At 33.5% G+C, this 17321-nt stretch overlaps 1 pseudogene; it reads left to right on the plus strand.

The window, feature by feature from the left end:
• LOC131168958 (uncharacterized) overlaps positions 1-17321 on the plus strand; it is a 169791-nt pseudogene that overhangs the window by 81003 nt on the left and 71467 nt on the right.

The raw sequence follows: 17321 nt of genomic DNA on the forward strand, positions 1-17321 counted from the left end.
ATAGCCAAAAGAGTGCTTCCCAAAGAGCAATAGCTTCTACAAGCCTGGAAGAAAATTGGCCCCGCTTAAAATCTGAAATAGCTGTAACAAAGTGTCTTGTACTGCTCCTGAAAGAACCACCAAAAGCCAAACTTTACTTAACCTTTCAACAAAGCAACATTAATTAATATTACATTAAAATAACCAATTAAATTTTAATTTTCATCAAAATAAAATGCTTAGTTCTTTGAGTCTATGAAAATGAGTGATTGATGCTGCCTTAGTGTTTACAGAATTTTCTTGGATCAAGTACAAGTTATAAATGATAGAAATGTATTTTTATGCTTGTATGCATCTGCGCATATTTTATCTTTATCTTTTTTTAATTTCAATTTTATATGTTCATTAATCTTTAGGATTATTAGGTAGCATTATGACTAAATTAATCAATCAAAATCTGTTAATGGCCATTGGACTATCTCAATTACTTTGAATCAATAAAAACCAGTCAAAAAGAATTTAATAAAATAAAAAATAAATAAGAAACCAGATATTGAAATCCCAGATTTGGTCTTTTTGCAGCATAGTTTCTTACCATTCCACTTTAAGTTGCTTTTAGTTGGTTTGAGTAAAAATATCTAAGAAAATCATAGAAAAACATGTATGAAATCAGTTTTTGGTTGGACCCTTGAAAACCATGCATAGCCCATTCCATTAGTACCTCTTTATAATGGATGAATAATTTGTCACCTTTACACTGACAGAGCAAAGGGCATTACCCTAGGAGAATTTTAGAAAAAAATTATATTCAAACATTAATTGGTTGTGTTAGAAGGCAATATATGTGTATATGGTGGCAATATATATGTGTATATAGTGCTTGCTAATAAAGGAGGAGGATGAATGGAAATACGTGTGTGTGTGTGTGTGTGTGTGTGTGTGTGTTGTTGGGGGGGAGGGGGGTGTGGGTTGTTGGTAAGGGGTGTTAGGTTTGCAATGTTGTTCGAGTTATATTGGTTCTCTCTCTCTCTCTCTCTCTCTCTCTCTCTCTCTCTCTCTGCTCTCCCTATGTTTCCTCTAATAACCTTAATTTCTATTTTTTTTTTAAGAAACATAACGTGTAATGGGTTTTTATTTAAATCTGCCTTCAAATTTCAATCCCAAGTAACATTTGTGATAAAAAAAATTCAGGCAAAATTTTTCTTGGTACATATTTTTCCTCAATTTTATTAGTTAAACTTAAATGAAGATTGGTATTCGCAAATTTTTTCATAGCATGAGTACTAATAGCCTAAAAATTGGTAGAAATGGTGAAAAGGAGGAGTTATGGGTTGAAATTCGGACAAAGATCATGGCATCTATATCTAATTTTAGAAAAAAAAATTGCATGATGAGTTTGACTCAAAGCGTTAGACAATTACATTTGATTAACTTGTATAGTGTTTTGATAACTTCTAGTTATTTCTTTTCTATTTTATTTTTGAATATACTTTTGTAGTGGTTCATGCTGCATAACTATATTCAGGAATTGTTTTTATGCCTTTAAAGTGGGCCTTAGGTTATCAACAATGCCCTTGGAGCCATGATTTTGATAAGAGGGTTTGTGAGGTATAGTGTTGATGCATTATATCGATGCGTTGACCACTATGGGATCTCAAGCTAGATTATTTTTATTTATTTATAATTATGGAAAGTCAAGTTTTAATAGTTTCTTTTTGCAAAGTTTTGTGTATAGCTTTTACTATGAGCCTTTGATAGTTAGACATCATATATCCTTTCTTTTTGTTTTCGAGCCTTTTGCAATTGTAGATTGTTGGAACATATAGAAAGAAGGGCATTACTTGTGATATCATATGGATGGACATTGACTACATGGATGGTTTTTGTTGTTTCACATTTGACCAGGCATGTTTCTCTCATATCCTTTGGATGATAAATTCATCCCTAATTAAATTGAAATGTTAGGTTACTATATGGCTAAACACTTCTCATTCTTTTTTTCCCTTGAATAAGCTCAATGTGATCATTTTTTCCTTTCCTCATTGCTTCTTATTACATGTTCACTATTAGACAACGTTGAAATTTGCCACTTATGGATGATAACTATTCAATTTTAGAATCAAGAATGATATTTTTCCGTGGGGCATATTTAGCGGCTTGCATTATCCTAATCTTGGTACTCACGCCTATGGACCTATTTGAGTTCCTACACATACAAATACAAAACACAAATTCACATAGATATGTCATATACATATATGTTGAAAAGAAAGTTTATGATATTCCCATTTCCAATAAAAAAATGAATTCTTCTGCATTATTGGTGGGCTGAGGCTATCCATAGACTTCAAAATTGAATCCCACCTTGCAACTTAATAATTCAACTCTCAAGATGGAAATAAACCAAATGTGCATTATTCCAGTCTTTAAAGATAATTATTAAAATGAAGAGGGAGAAGAAATAGAAAGAAAATGTGGTGAAAATGATAGATTATTCCCTCAAGCCTTTGGTTATATACAGCACATAAACTAAGAGTGGTATGTTACCCATTTACAGCACATAGGAAAAATTATAAGCATAAACATAGCACACATTCATGGGCCTAATTCACCCATTCACAGCTTAATAACATCACTTATTCAATCATTCACAATTAGCATTCTAACACTCCCCCCTTAAATTGGAGCATACATATTATATGCTTCTAGCTTATTACAAATGTAATCAATTCGAGTACCTTTAAGCAATCTAGTGAGAATGTCTGCTAATTGGTTGTTTGAATTGATGAAACTAAAAACAATATATCCTGACTCAATCTTTTACCTGATGAAATGACAAGCCACCTCTATGTGTTTTGTCCTTTCATGAAAAACTGAATTAGAGGCGATATGTAATGTTGCTTGATTATCACAAATCAACTTCATATGTTTGATATGCCCACGTTTCAGTTCTTAAAGAAGTTGTTTCAACTAACAATTTTACTTTTGCACTTGACCTGGCAATTGCATCTTACTTCCTACTTTTCCAAGTTATTAAATTTCCTCTGAACAAGAAAAAATATCTTGAAGTAGACTGTTTGTCTAAAGGAGAACCAATCCAATTTGCATATGAATATCTAATAACTTATGAGTGACCCTTGTCTTCATCTAGATTGTACAACTTTGATTTCTAGAAAATATTTCAATTTACCCAAGTCTTTGATCTTAAAGTAACTGAAGAGCATAGTTATTAAAGGCTCAAGGCGCACTAAGGCGCCAAGGAATCCTGGAGCCTAGGCGCAAGGCGCAAGGCTCAGGTGTGCGCCTGAGCCAGGTGAGGCGCAAAAGTAAAAAATTTAAAAAGTTCATAAAAATCAAATAAATGTGATGCTTTTCTTTTTTTTTTTTTTTTCCTTTGGCATATATCTTGAATTAGGTTTGCTGGTTTGAGTTTAAGTGGTTGTACTTTTTGCTAATGAAAGTGCTCGCTAAAGATAGAAATAAAGAAAGCATGCCTTTCTAGAACCTTATGCCTGGAACAAAGGCGCACACCTAGGCGCATAAGGCGCTAGGATTCGAGGCCTGGTGAGCCTTGAGCCTGAGGCGCGCCTCTTTAATAACTATGCTAAAGAGGTGTTGTTTTAATTGAGTAATTCCATCTTAATCACTGCCATGATAACAATATCATTGACTTAAACCACAAAATAGATGCGCTTACCATGATCAGTATGATGATAAAATACTAAATGATTAGCTCTACTTTGGGTCATCCCAAATTGTTGGACATAAGCACTGAAGTGTCCAAACCATGCCCTCGGGGACTTTTTCTTTTTTCCATGAGAGGATCGATGCAGTTACATTTTAAGCTTGAGAAGTAAAATTGCTCCATATAATCCTTTTCTACTAACTCCCCATTTAAAAAAGCATTTTTAATGTCAAGTTGATGTGGCCCAACCACAAGTGCACGGGTTGTTTAAGTAGTATAGAAAAGTAATCGTTCCCTCGAAGAGTTGTGTTAATGATTGAATTTTTGATATAAAAATTGACTAATTCAAGCTAATTTTGAAATTCAAGTGATAGATTGATATAAATTGAGGTGTGAAATCTATATATTCAAAATTAATAATCTAATTACCAATATGAAGATTCAACTAAATTTGCGGTAAATTAAAATGAGCTAATTGAAATATGGCAATAATTAAAATGACAAGCAATTAAACTCTATTAAAATTAACAATCGTAAAAGGGCGATTCTGGAGTTTGAAAATTCATATTCAAGCTATTTTGGGATTTTTAAATTGGCTATCGAATCTTATGGAAATTATGGGTTTTAAGGAGATTAATTCTTAAATCCTTTGAATACCCTTTCGAGTGAGACAAAGAGTGCCTTAATTAATTTAATCCTACTTTTGTGGAGTTAAAATTAATTAAGATCCATTAAATTCCTTAATTAATATGTAAATTATCTTAATCCTTAGTCTATTTCTAGATCTAAGTTAATGAAGTCCAATTTATTGATTATCTATCACAGGGTTTTCTCTTTTCGGTGACCATGGATTAAGAATAATACTTAATGGGATCCTACACTAAGCATGTCATTAAGCACACAAGAAATGGATAAAACCTCATAAAAACCACATAATATGGATTATCCAATCAAAATCCACAAAATATCTCAAATATTACATCCCAACTCCAGAATCTATGAAAAACTACTCACTATCCATAATAATTATAAGAAATTCTGAGTAAATATGGAAATAAATCTTGAAACTATGCTAAGAACTAAGAAACCCAATACAATAGAGGTAGAAAATAGAGAAGAAAAGAAGAAAAACTCCAAATCTGGTTCAGAAGAGAGAAGTGACGCCCCTGCTCTATTTTTCTGACATTTTCCCTTGCTTTTTGCTCTTTCTTTTTTTCGTTTTGCTCCTTCCAAAATGAGATAAGGACACTATTTATATTCTTCTGACAAGTAGCCCTAAAATGGTGTGTTTGAGGTGAGGTTCACGTGAGAGAATCTTTCTGCCAGCTCATTATGAAGAGTTACATAAATTATGCAAGCTTTTTATGCAGGTTCCATGCAAAATTGGTGGTTTCAGGTGCTTTCCGTGATGTTGCATAAGCTATGCAGGTTGGTTGTGCAGGTTTTTCAAGCTTTGGAGTCCTTTATGAAACTGCATAAGTAGACTGCATAAGTTATACAGCTGGTTATGCAAGTTTTGGCAGGTTTGGTGCTCTTTTTGTGATGCTGCATAGGTAAGGAGTGAATCTGCATAAGTCATGCAGTAACTTATGTAAGTTTCGGCCAAAGTAATTGTCTCCTTCGTGAAGCTGCATAAGCAGGGCATGAACCTGCATAAGTCATGCAGGTAAGTCATGCAGATTTCGGCAGGTTTAAGAATTTGCTTCTTCTCCCTGTGTAGAATTGCATAACTTATGCAGTAGGTTATGCACATTTTGGCTATTTTACATTCTTCAACTTTCAAGCTTTGTTTTTGACATCTTTGGCTATAGGAATCACTCTTCATTGACATAATTTCTTTTTAGTCTCGCAAAAATACCATTTTACCTACAAAACAAAGCAAAAAATTATAATTTAATTCAAAAATTGATAATTATGAAAAACTATCTAAATAACTAATAAAATTAGCTAAAAGCGACTAACAAATAAATGAAATAGCCATGAAATTAAACCTAAATGACTATATAAGATGCATATATCACAAGTTCATGAAATGACCAATGATGAATAGTAGCCACTGAGATAAGTAGATGACAAAAGGCAATATTGGCCACTGGAGAAAAAATATTACTATAATCTTGCTAAGAAGTTTGAGTGTACCCTTTAGTAACAAGTTATGCCTTCAGGTGATCAAATTTTCCATTAGGATAGACCTTATTTGTATAAATCTAACAACAACCAATAATAGACTTTCTATGAGGCAAGGGAATTAAATCTTAAATACTATTAAAATGAAGACTAGTAATTTCCTCAATCATTGCCTTGTGCCACCTAGGGGGTTAATTGCACCAATCGTCTTTGAACTTAGGAGCCTTTTCATTTTCGTCCCTAAACTTCAATTTCTTAAAATAAAATCATTCAACTTAAGTTTTATTTCAAAAAAAGTCACTTTCACCTGCAATAACAGGTTTTCCACTCAACATAGAAACTTTCCCTTTAAAGTCTTTCCCCACTTTGTAATCAACGATGAAATGGGATTTTGTGGTGGCATGGATTTCTTCTCTGCTCCTCTTGGGGAAGTTGTGACTGATCCGCAAATTAAGCTAGAGCCTACTGTGGAGGATGATTATCGCGATGATGAGATTACTTCTTTTCAGAGATGGACAAAATAGTAATTTTATTTTTTTGAACTGGTAAACCTGCTATTGTAGGTAAGAGATAGCAGGTAAGAGTGACTTTTCTTGAAATGAAACTTAAGTTAAGTGATTTTATTTTAAGAAATTGAAGTTTAGGGATAAAAATAAAAAAGCCCCTAAGTTCAAGGACGATTGGTGCAATTAACTCGCCACCTAGGATGGGATAACACTTACTTAACAGTTTTTGGAACTTGGATAGAGAAAATTTGGAACAAAAGCATAATAAGGTAAAGATAGACGATGATAACTAAAGACATTGTAAATGGTATAAGGATTATAAAAAGTATGAGTACTTTTATGAAGAGCAATGAGGAGAGCAGCTGCTTTTGCTAGAGGCATGACCAGTGTAAGTGATGATGTTGATATAACAGATAAGTAACCTAGAGCATTCTGTGGACTTGTATCATCAAGAAAAACATCATTTGTGCTAGTCTAAGGATTTGGATGAGGTAGTTGTAAATAACCTGAAGAGGAGGTGGCATAGCATTTGGAGTAGGAATAAGAGGAACTAGAAGAGCTTGAGATGAAATTTTAGTTTACTGCTTAGGTGAGAAGTTCAGAGATGTTTTAAGAATGTTACATATACTGATATGAAATGTTTGTTTGTGGCTAGCTCATAAAATTTGTAACCTTTCTAAAGGTGAGAATATCCTAGAAAAATACATTTAACAGGTTTTGGTTGAAATTTGTCTTTTCAGGAGTAAGATTATGAGCAAGAGAGTGCAACCAAACACACAAGGAGAATGATAATATGGATTTCAATGTGGAAAGAAACGAGAATGGCTACTCTATTTCCATAAAACAGAAGAAGACATATGATTAATTAATAAGCAGTAAGAACATCCCCCCAAAAAATGAAGTGGAACATTGTAACACCCTCACTTTAGCCTGACCATACGTTCTATTGTTTCGGTGACCAAGGTCTGTCCGGACAGCTAAAATATCTGGAATTGTAATTAGACTAGAGTGAGGAGTCATAAATAATTCAAATAAGTTTAAGAAAAATTAAGAAAAAAATTTTAGAAATAAAATACAACAAAGTTAAATGAGCCAGTGCCCTAGCGATGGGTGACCAAACGAGAAGTTGCTGTCTTCAAAGCTAGTAGCCCTACACTTGAGGGAAATTCCGTGAAATAATTTCTAGGACGTCAGAGAAGAGTTACGGCGCCCTAGGTAGCATTAGAATGTCAAGAAAAGGTTAGGAGAATTTTTAAGATCGATACAGACAGTTTTAGCTCCTTAAGCTAAACGGAGGGCATTTTGGTCATTTCAACTGCAGAGATGATTTTTGACCGACTTGTCCAATTAAGTGAGTGAAGATTTTGTTCAAAAATATGAACAAATATTTGTGGAAAATTAATTAAAAATGAGTGAAGAAAAGAAGATTGAAAATGGGAAAATGAAGTGAAAATTTGATTTATGACATCACCCATATGATGTCATAATTATGAAATTAAATTTTCCCACCAATTAGATTTCAACAACACTTTAAGAAGACTTAATAAGAGACAAGAATTAAAAGAAAAAAATAGTCTTCTTCTTCAACCAAAGTGGCCAGCCAACATAGGAAGAGGGAGAGAAGAGAGAAAACTCCATTGATTCTTGTTTACAAGCTTGAGTTCACCCATCAAACCACCTCAAAACCTTAGATTGTCTTCACTAAAATTTATCCTCATGCCTAGACCAAGACTTGGGCAACAAAAAGAAAGAGAAAAAGTGGAGTTTTCATGTCACACCCTACTCCTCGTAAGATGTAACATGCACCCGTAGTACACCTAATGAATTACCGTACTTCGCCTATCGGTAACCCATTAAATATACTACAAGGGATTTTGAAATAATTTTCGTTCATTTTTAAATTGGCGGATAAAATTTTCTCAGATATTAAAAACTTTTATTTAAAGTCCAAACATAAATCAAATTTTTAGATATTTAAAATCTCTCAATTTTTACGAAAATTGCGGCAAAGTGCCGTCTGTATTTTGTGAAAACAGTTCTTCAAAACCTGAAAATAAAGACACTCTCAATATTTTTCTCAATCACAACTCCATTATGAAGGAACGGAAGCGTGAAAAACACAAGTTTATACTATTGAATTCAAAAATTTTCACCTAGGGTCACACGCATCATGCAAGATTTATTTTTATCTATTTGATTTCAATGATAAACAACATATTAAAACTCTTTTAATATGTTTTTGGATCTGTATTTGCCATTTAAGATTTTAAAATTAATCAGATTAATTTTAGAACCCTAGATTAAATCAAGAACGATTACACTAACCTCTTGATGCACTGCAGCGTGTCTGTGCCTTTGATATTCGTCTTCAGGACACCAGATGTTGTCCCTCTAGCTTGTCCACACCAAGAACACCTATGGCAGCCCTTGATTAGAAATTCAAGTTCTGCCTTTTAAGAGATTAGAGATGTAAACAGGACACTAGAAACAATTTCTAGTGTTCTTAATTCAAGAGATTGATGGCTAATCTCTTTGAATTGATGAGAGATGAAGAAGAATAGATGGAGAGCCTCAAAATGGCGTGACAAAGGAGAAGAGTGGCTGCTGGTTGTTTTTCTTTTTCATAACAACACTTATATAGCTAGGTTAACACATTAAACCCTTGCCACATGTCACCCTTTGATTAGCTCTAGGTTTAAGTGACCCAATCACATTGTGCCAAGTGTCAAACCTATATTTAATCTTAATATTAATCATCTTACATGATTAAAAACATTTGGCAAGCTTATGTGTAATCCCATGTGTCACCATCTCATGGTGCCACGTGTCACACTGTGAAATGACCAAAATGCCCCTGTGTCTTAATTTTGAGTTCTTAACCCAAAATAATTATTTTTTTCTTCTTCTAATTTATATCAAATATAAATTAATTAATTAATCTCTATTAATTAATTTCTCATTAATTAAATTCATATTTAAACACTTTAAATATAAATTTAACTTATACTATACATCTAATAACCTAGATTTGGTTTCAAGTCATGATAGGGACTTTGCAATTTAATTGCAAACCAAAACTATTTAATTAATCAATTAAACTCTTTAATTAATTAATTAAATCATATTTAAATAGGTGATAACTTGTGTATGTGTATGACTTACTAGGCTCATCACTAATTGGCAATGAGACATGATATCAACTCTTAATATCATCAGAACTCTTTCTTACCATAAATGATTTCTCTAAATCATTTTATGAACCTCATAGACCATGGTTAACACCTAGCATAGCATGCCATGGCCACCCAATTAGTAATAAGGTTTACCTTAAATGAACCTATAATCATATGTTATCATGCACTAGAATCTCTCTGTTACAAAATCCCAACTCAAGCTGGAGTCATGGTTTATGTCAAACTCCATTTGCTATGAATATTATGTTCTCTTTTAATTCCAGTTCTTGATTAAAAAGATTTTCTCATCAGAAACTCTTTTCTGAATAAATCTATCTGTCCTGGCCAGGACTTGAAACATCAAAAACAATTAAATGAACATAGGATTTTATCTCTATTTACTTAGAGGAACAGATTCCATCTTGATCAACACCTACCTCTATGTATAACTAGTAGGAGCCAACAGATGCCCATATACGCATACACAGTACAAGTATGAAAGCAGTATCAAACTCAAACTACCTATATACAAGATAACTGTGCTATCTCAGATCTAAAGATTATATGCACTGATATGATTTATGACAAAACATTGACAAGAGTAAACTCCATGTGCTTGTCATAAGTGTCACTGGTTCGGCCTACTTATCATTTATAATTGCCTATCATATTTGCTATATGGCATGAGACTCACCATTCCATCTTATTTATATCTCATATAAATAACTTGGTAACAAACATGAATACAATCTTTCTGAATAAGTCATGTCCTTATTATGAAGTATCCTCGATTGTGAACCTATTTATGATACTTTGTACTAGAAATACTGTCACTCATATTCTTAACAACTTAAGAATAGAATTTCTAACAAAATATCAATGGACCTTTTCTATTACACATAAATATATTATGTAAACGGAAAAGTGGAAATGCCTTTTATTAATAAAATATGTACAAGATACATACTAAATGATATGCTCTAGGGCATACTACTAACAATCTCCCACTAGTACTAGAGCCATTCATCACAATATCTTAGACCTATCTTCTCAAGATGTCGGTCTAACTGAGTCTGTGACATAGGCTTAGTGAATGGATCGGCTGCATTTCCAGCTGATGCTATTTTCTGCATGGCTACATCGCCTCGCCCAACTATTTCTCTGATAATGTGGTAGCGCCTTTCTATGTGTTTGGATTTCTGGTGAGACCTTGGTTCCTTAGCCTGTATGACTGCTCCATTGTTGTCACAGTGTAGTGGAACTGCTGACTCAATGGAAGGAACTACTGTAAGTTCTATCACGAACTTCTTTATCCAAACAGCTTCCTTTGCAGCATCTGATGCAGCAATATACTCAGCCTCTGTAGTGGAATCTGCAGTCGTGCTTTGTTTGGAACTCTTCCAACTAACTGCACCTCCATTACAAATGAACACATATCCAGAGGTAGACTTTCTATCATCGATATCTGATTGGAAGTCAGAATCAGTATAACCATCCAATTGCAAGTCTCCACCTCCATAGATCAAGAATAAATCCTTAGTTCTTCTCAAGTACTTAAGGATATTCTTGTGACTATCGATGTTCCAAACCTGGATTGGATTGATACCTGCTAGTCAAACTAACAGCATATGCGATATCTGGCCTAGTACACAACATTGCATACATTAAACTTCCAATAGCCTAAGCATATGGAATCCTGGCCATCTTATCTCTTTCTTCAGGTGTCTTTGGAGATATCTCTTTAGAAAGGTGGATACCATGTCTCACTGGTAACAATCCTCTCTTGGAATCAAGTATGTTAAACCTCTTTAACACCTTTTCCAAGTATAGACTTTGAGATAAACCAATTATTCTTTTCGCTCTATCTCTGTAGATGCGAATCCCAAGAATATAGGTTGCCTCCCCTAAGTCTTTCATGGAGAATGTATTTGACAACCATACCTTTATAGTTGTCAACATACCTGTGTCATTACCCATCAATAGTATGTCATCCACATATAAGACAAGGAAAGTGATAGCACTATCACTAACCTTCTTATATACACATGGCTCATCCTCATTTTTGATAAAACCAAAGGATTTAATGGCTTCATCAAAATGGATGTTCCAACTCCTCGAAGCTTATTTCAACCCATAAATGGATCGCTTTAGCTTGCATACCTTGGAACCATCTTGGGATTCAAAACCCCTAGGTTGTTCCATGAAAATGTTTTCTTCAATGTATCCATTGAGAAAAACTGTTTTGACATCCATCTGTCAAATCTCATAATCATAGTATGCAGCTATTGCTAATAAAATCCTAATTGATTTAAGCATGGCAATAGGCGAGAAAGTCTCCTCATAGTCGACTCCTTGCCTTTGGCGAAACCCTTTCGCTACTAGCCTTGCCTTATAGGTCTCTACCTTTCCATCAGAACCAATTTTCTTCTTGAAAACCCATTTGTTCCCTATAGGTACAATACCTTCAGGTGGGTCAACAAGATCCCAAACTTGATTCTTATACATGGAATCAATCTCGGATTTCATAGCATCAATCCATTTTGAAGAGTCTATATTTGATATAGCTTCTTCATAGGTAAGTGGATCATCTCCATGATCTACTTCTTCACGAGTAGACAACTCTTGTTCTTCTTCATGAAGGAAACCATATCTCACTGGTGGGTGAGATACCCTGGTTGTTCTATGAGGAACAGCTGTAGATGTTTCATCAACGGGCATAGGTTGACTAGATGGATCTATATCCATCTGATCTGTTGGTTGGTCAGAATTCTCCAATTCTAACTCTATTTGCCTTCCTTTGCCTCCTTCTTGAACAAACTGTTATTCAAGAAATGTGGCATCTCTACTTATTACAACCTTTTGTGAAGTAGGCAAATAAAAATAATATCCAAAACTATCTTTTGGATATCCAACAAATCGACCTTTTTCTGATCTGGTCTCCAATTTATCAGTGTTCAGCTTTTTGATGTAAGCTGGACAACCCCAAATCTTAACATGCTTAAGACTTGGTTTTCTTCCATGCCATATCTCATAAGGTGTGGAAGAAACTGATTTTGATGAATCCTATTTAGAATATACAAAGCTGATTCTAATGCAAATCCCCAAAAGAAGATTTGCATATCAGTATAGCTCATCATACTACGTACCATATCCAATAGGGTATGATTTCTCCTTTCAGATACACCATTCAGCTGTGGCGTTCCTGGAGGAGTCAGCTGAGAAACAATGCCATGCTCTCTCAAGTATTCATCAAATTCAGTACTCAAATATTCACCTCCACGATCTGATCGAAGAGCTTTAATACTCTTTCCTGTTTGATTTTCTACTTCAGATTTAAATTCTTTAAACTTTTCAAAGGATTCATGTTTGTATTTCATCAAATACAAATACCCAAATCTTGATTTATCATCAGTAAAGGTAATAAAATAATGAAAGCCCCCTCTAGCCATTTCTTTAAATGGACCACATACATTACTATGTATTAGCTCCAAAATATTTTCAGCTCTTAGCCCTTGTCCAGCAAAGGGTGATCTAGTCATTTTGCCCTGAAGGCAAGATTCACAAGTTGGAGTAGGCTCAGAGCCCAATGAGGATAAAATCCCCATTTTCTCCAATTTTGCAATCCTATCTTCTGCAACATGACCTAATCTTAAGTGCCAAATATATTTTGAACTTGAGTTGGTTTTCACCATGGCATTGCATTCTTTTAGATCACTTGCATTCAATTTGTGTTTGTCATTATTATCCAAATAATAAAGACCATCATTCATATAACCCAAATCAACATATTTATTTCCAAAATAAATATTGCAAACATCATCTATGAACTGAAATTCATAGCCATTTCTAGTCAAACTAGATATAGAAATGATGTTCTTAAAAGCATCAGGTACATATAAAATATTATCCAAACACAAAACATGTCCAAACACGTAAAAAGATTTAGATCCTATGGCTAAAGCTTCAACAGTTGAGCCATTGCCAATCCGGACTCTAATATCTTGAGAACGCAAGCTGCTACTATTTGCTAGTTCCTGCATATCATTAGAAATGTGAGAACTGCACCGATCTAAAACCCAAGTCGTAGATGAACTATGAGTATCATCGAATCTAAATAACAAGATATGGACATACCTTCCGAAGGTGTATCCTTCTTGTCCTTGAGAGAAGCAAGATACTCAGGCGGTTTCTTTTCCAGTGCCCATCCTTTTGGCAGTGGAAACACTTTCCTTTGCCTCCATCAGCTTTAGTCTTCCTTTTCTGTTTAGCTATTTTCTTGGAAGGACCAGGAATCTGAGGTTTCTTTTTCTTATTGCCCTTCTTCTTATTGGACTTTCCAGCAGAAGAAGATGCAATCAAAGCTACCTCTTTTCCTTTATTGCCCGGCATATTCTTTTGGGCAATAACCAGCATGTTGAGTAAACCAGCTAAGGTGTATTCCTGTTGAGTCATATGGAAATTTGTCACAAAATTCCAAAAAGACTCAGGAAGGGACTGAAGGATCAAATCCGTCTGTAGTTGGAAATCCATGTTGAAGTCAAGATGTTCCAACTGCTCAATCAGCCGAATCATCTTATGGACATGATCCCCAACATTCTGTCCCTCAGACATCCTCATACGGAATAGCTGTCTAGATATCTCATATCTAGTATTCCTGCTGTGCTCACCATACAACTCTTGTAGGTGAAGGAGGATCTCACTCGCACTCAACATGTTCTCATGCTGCTTTTGTAACTCATTACTCATGGTAGCAAGCATGTAACACTTAGCTCTCATATCATGCTCGTTCCACTTATCCAAAGTTTCATGTTCCTCTTGTGTGGCCTCTGGAGGTAAGGGACTAGGAACATTTGAATCTAGAACATATCCTATATGTTCAAGGTTCAGGACAAGTTTCAAATTTCTTAGCCAATCAGACAGATTAGGTCCTGTCAACCTATTGCGATCAAGTATGCTTGCAAGGATATTGGATGGTGGTGGTTGTTCTGTGCTCATTATTATCAGAAAATTAATTGTAGAAAATAACTAGATTAATTAGTAAATGTATCATGTAATTAACCAAAATGATTATGGTCTTTTAATCAAATTGGTCCTCCCACTAACTTAGCGAATCCTACACTTCCAAAGTAGAAAACGAAAATCCTAGTTGGATGGATTTCTAGTGGGTGATTGAATTCTTATAATTCTATTGATCATCCTCAGGTACATCCGTTATTGGAATTACAATAAACTATAAGTGAGCAACTCCTTGCCCATCACATCTCCTGTGAGGTTCAATCCTTTACCTAGCTCCTAATGCTCAAAATCTCAGGTACATCCATTATTGACTTATCTTGCATTAGTTAAGTTGATCCCATTGAGCCAGTAATTATGCAAATAATTTTAATGTCCTCAGGTACATCCAATATTGGCCACCAAACCATTTACATATTTACAACATCTCATGCTTAACAATTATTCTTAAGAAAATCTCTTAAATTAATTGCATCTTATGCAACTATTTAAAATTTCTTAAAATAATTGCCCCAATGGAGGGCCTATGTTATAATTACTTTAATTATAGCATATCCAACTTAATCATTTATTTGAAAGATTTTATAGTCATCCTAATTACTATTAAGGTCTCACTTTGCACATTATCCATTTAGCTTGCATATATCATATAATTGCATACATTCCCATACATCTCATGCATTCATGGATAAGCAGTAAATATGGTATGATCATGGACTTTCTAAGGGATTCAATTCTGAGCCACCAAGAATTGAATCAGGGCATTCATAGGTGCATTTCATTCATTCATTTTACAAGAGTTGCTGAAGGAGTACATAATCAACCCTTGATCTTGAATTCCTCCCACTAGTCCCACCAATGCTCTTGACCTCCTTGAACTTCTTGCAATCCAATTACATAGTAATCCTTGGCATACCAAGGCGAATTTACAAGAACTTAAATAAATGAAATTACAACCCAAAAATTATTATAAACTTAATAATACATGCCCAAAATAAATTAAAATAAATTAATTAATTTACAATCCCAAAGAAACATAAAAGAAATAAATCCAATCACATTAGTCTTTTATAGTCCATGATCATCCATCATGCATATCACTATTTAACAATTAAATAAAAATATACATACTTAAATTAAATTGAATATCTCATATTCAACTTAAAAATCCAGATTTGAATATGATTCAAATAAATTTAAAAATTCAGATTTGAATCTCATTCAAATAAATTTAAAAATTCAGATTTGAATCACATTCAAACAACCTTAAAAATTCAGATTTGAATCACATTCAAACATTTTTAAAAAAATCAGATTTGAATCACATTCAAACATTTTATGAACCTCATAGACTATGGTTAACACCTAGCATAGCATGCCATGGCCACCCAATTAGTAATAAGGTTTACCTTAAATGAACATATAATCATATGTTACCATGCACTAGAATCTCTCTGTTACAAAATCCCAACTCAAGCTGGAGTCATGGTTTATGTCAAACTCCATTTGCTATGAATATTATGTTCTCTTTTAATTCCAGTTCTTGATTAAAAAGATTTTCTCATTAGAAACTCTTTTCTGAATAAATCTATCTGTCCTGGCCAGGAACTTGAAATATCAAGAATAATTAAATGAACATAGGATTTTATCTCTATTTACTTAGAGGAACATATTCCATCTTGATCAACACCTACCTCCATATATAACTAGTAGGAGCCAACAGATGCCTATATACCCATACACAGTACAAGTATGAAAGCAGTATCAAACTCAAACTACCTATATACAAGATAACTGTGCTATCTCAAGTCTAAAGATTATATGCACTGATATGATTTATGACAAAACATTGACAAGAGTAAACTCCATGTGCTTGTCATAAGTGTCACTGGTTCGGCCTACTTATCATTTATAAGTGCCTATCATGTTTGCTATATGGCATGAGACTCACCATTCCATCTTATTTATATCTCATATAAATAACTTGGTAACAAACATGAATACAATCTTTCTGGATAAGTTATGTCCTTATTATGAAGTATCCTCGATTGTGAACCTATTTATGATACTTTGTACTAGAAATACTGTCACTCATATTCTTAACAACTTAAGAATAGAATTTCTAACAAAATATCAATGGACCTTTTCTATTACACATAAATATATTATGTAAATGAAAAAGTGGAAATACCTTTTATTAATAAAATATGTACAAGATACATACTAAATGATATGCTCTAGGGCATACTACTAACACATTATTCAATCTCATTTCACAATTCAACACAAGCAACTCAATACGCAGTTTAAATTAAATCAAACATTGAAATATCTCATTAAGATAACAAAATGAATATTTACATTCATGGGAGGATTAAAAATTTAGTAGTGCAAACTTTATAAATACATAAAATCTCAAGATAACCTTATAATAATTTGTATTTGATTACAATCTAAAAATATATTACAAAAGAGTTGGTACAACTGCTCAAAGTAAATTTTATACATACAATTACAGAATTACATCAAAATCTAAAGTACAAGGGTATACCTATGATATACCCGAAGATAGTCCCACTATGCCTTTTAGTAATCTTGCTCAGCTGCTTTATATTTTCTTTCACCTGCAACAGCATACAAAGTTATTGCTGAGTGGTGAACTCAGTGGTGCACAAACTAATAATTTAAAACTTAACACAAGTTATGCTTGACAATTCATAACAAATAAAAATTTAAAATTTCTAAATTCTTCAAAATTCATAACATTTAGAAATCAATATTTTCATTCATGCAAATTATTCATTTGAATAACATTTTGATCAAATAGTAACTATTTAT

Source organism: Hevea brasiliensis, chromosome 18 (assembly GCF_030052815.1).
Source record: "Hevea brasiliensis isolate MT/VB/25A 57/8 chromosome 18, ASM3005281v1, whole genome shotgun sequence".
Classification (NCBI taxonomy): Eukaryota; Viridiplantae; Streptophyta; class Magnoliopsida; order Malpighiales; family Euphorbiaceae; genus Hevea; species Hevea brasiliensis.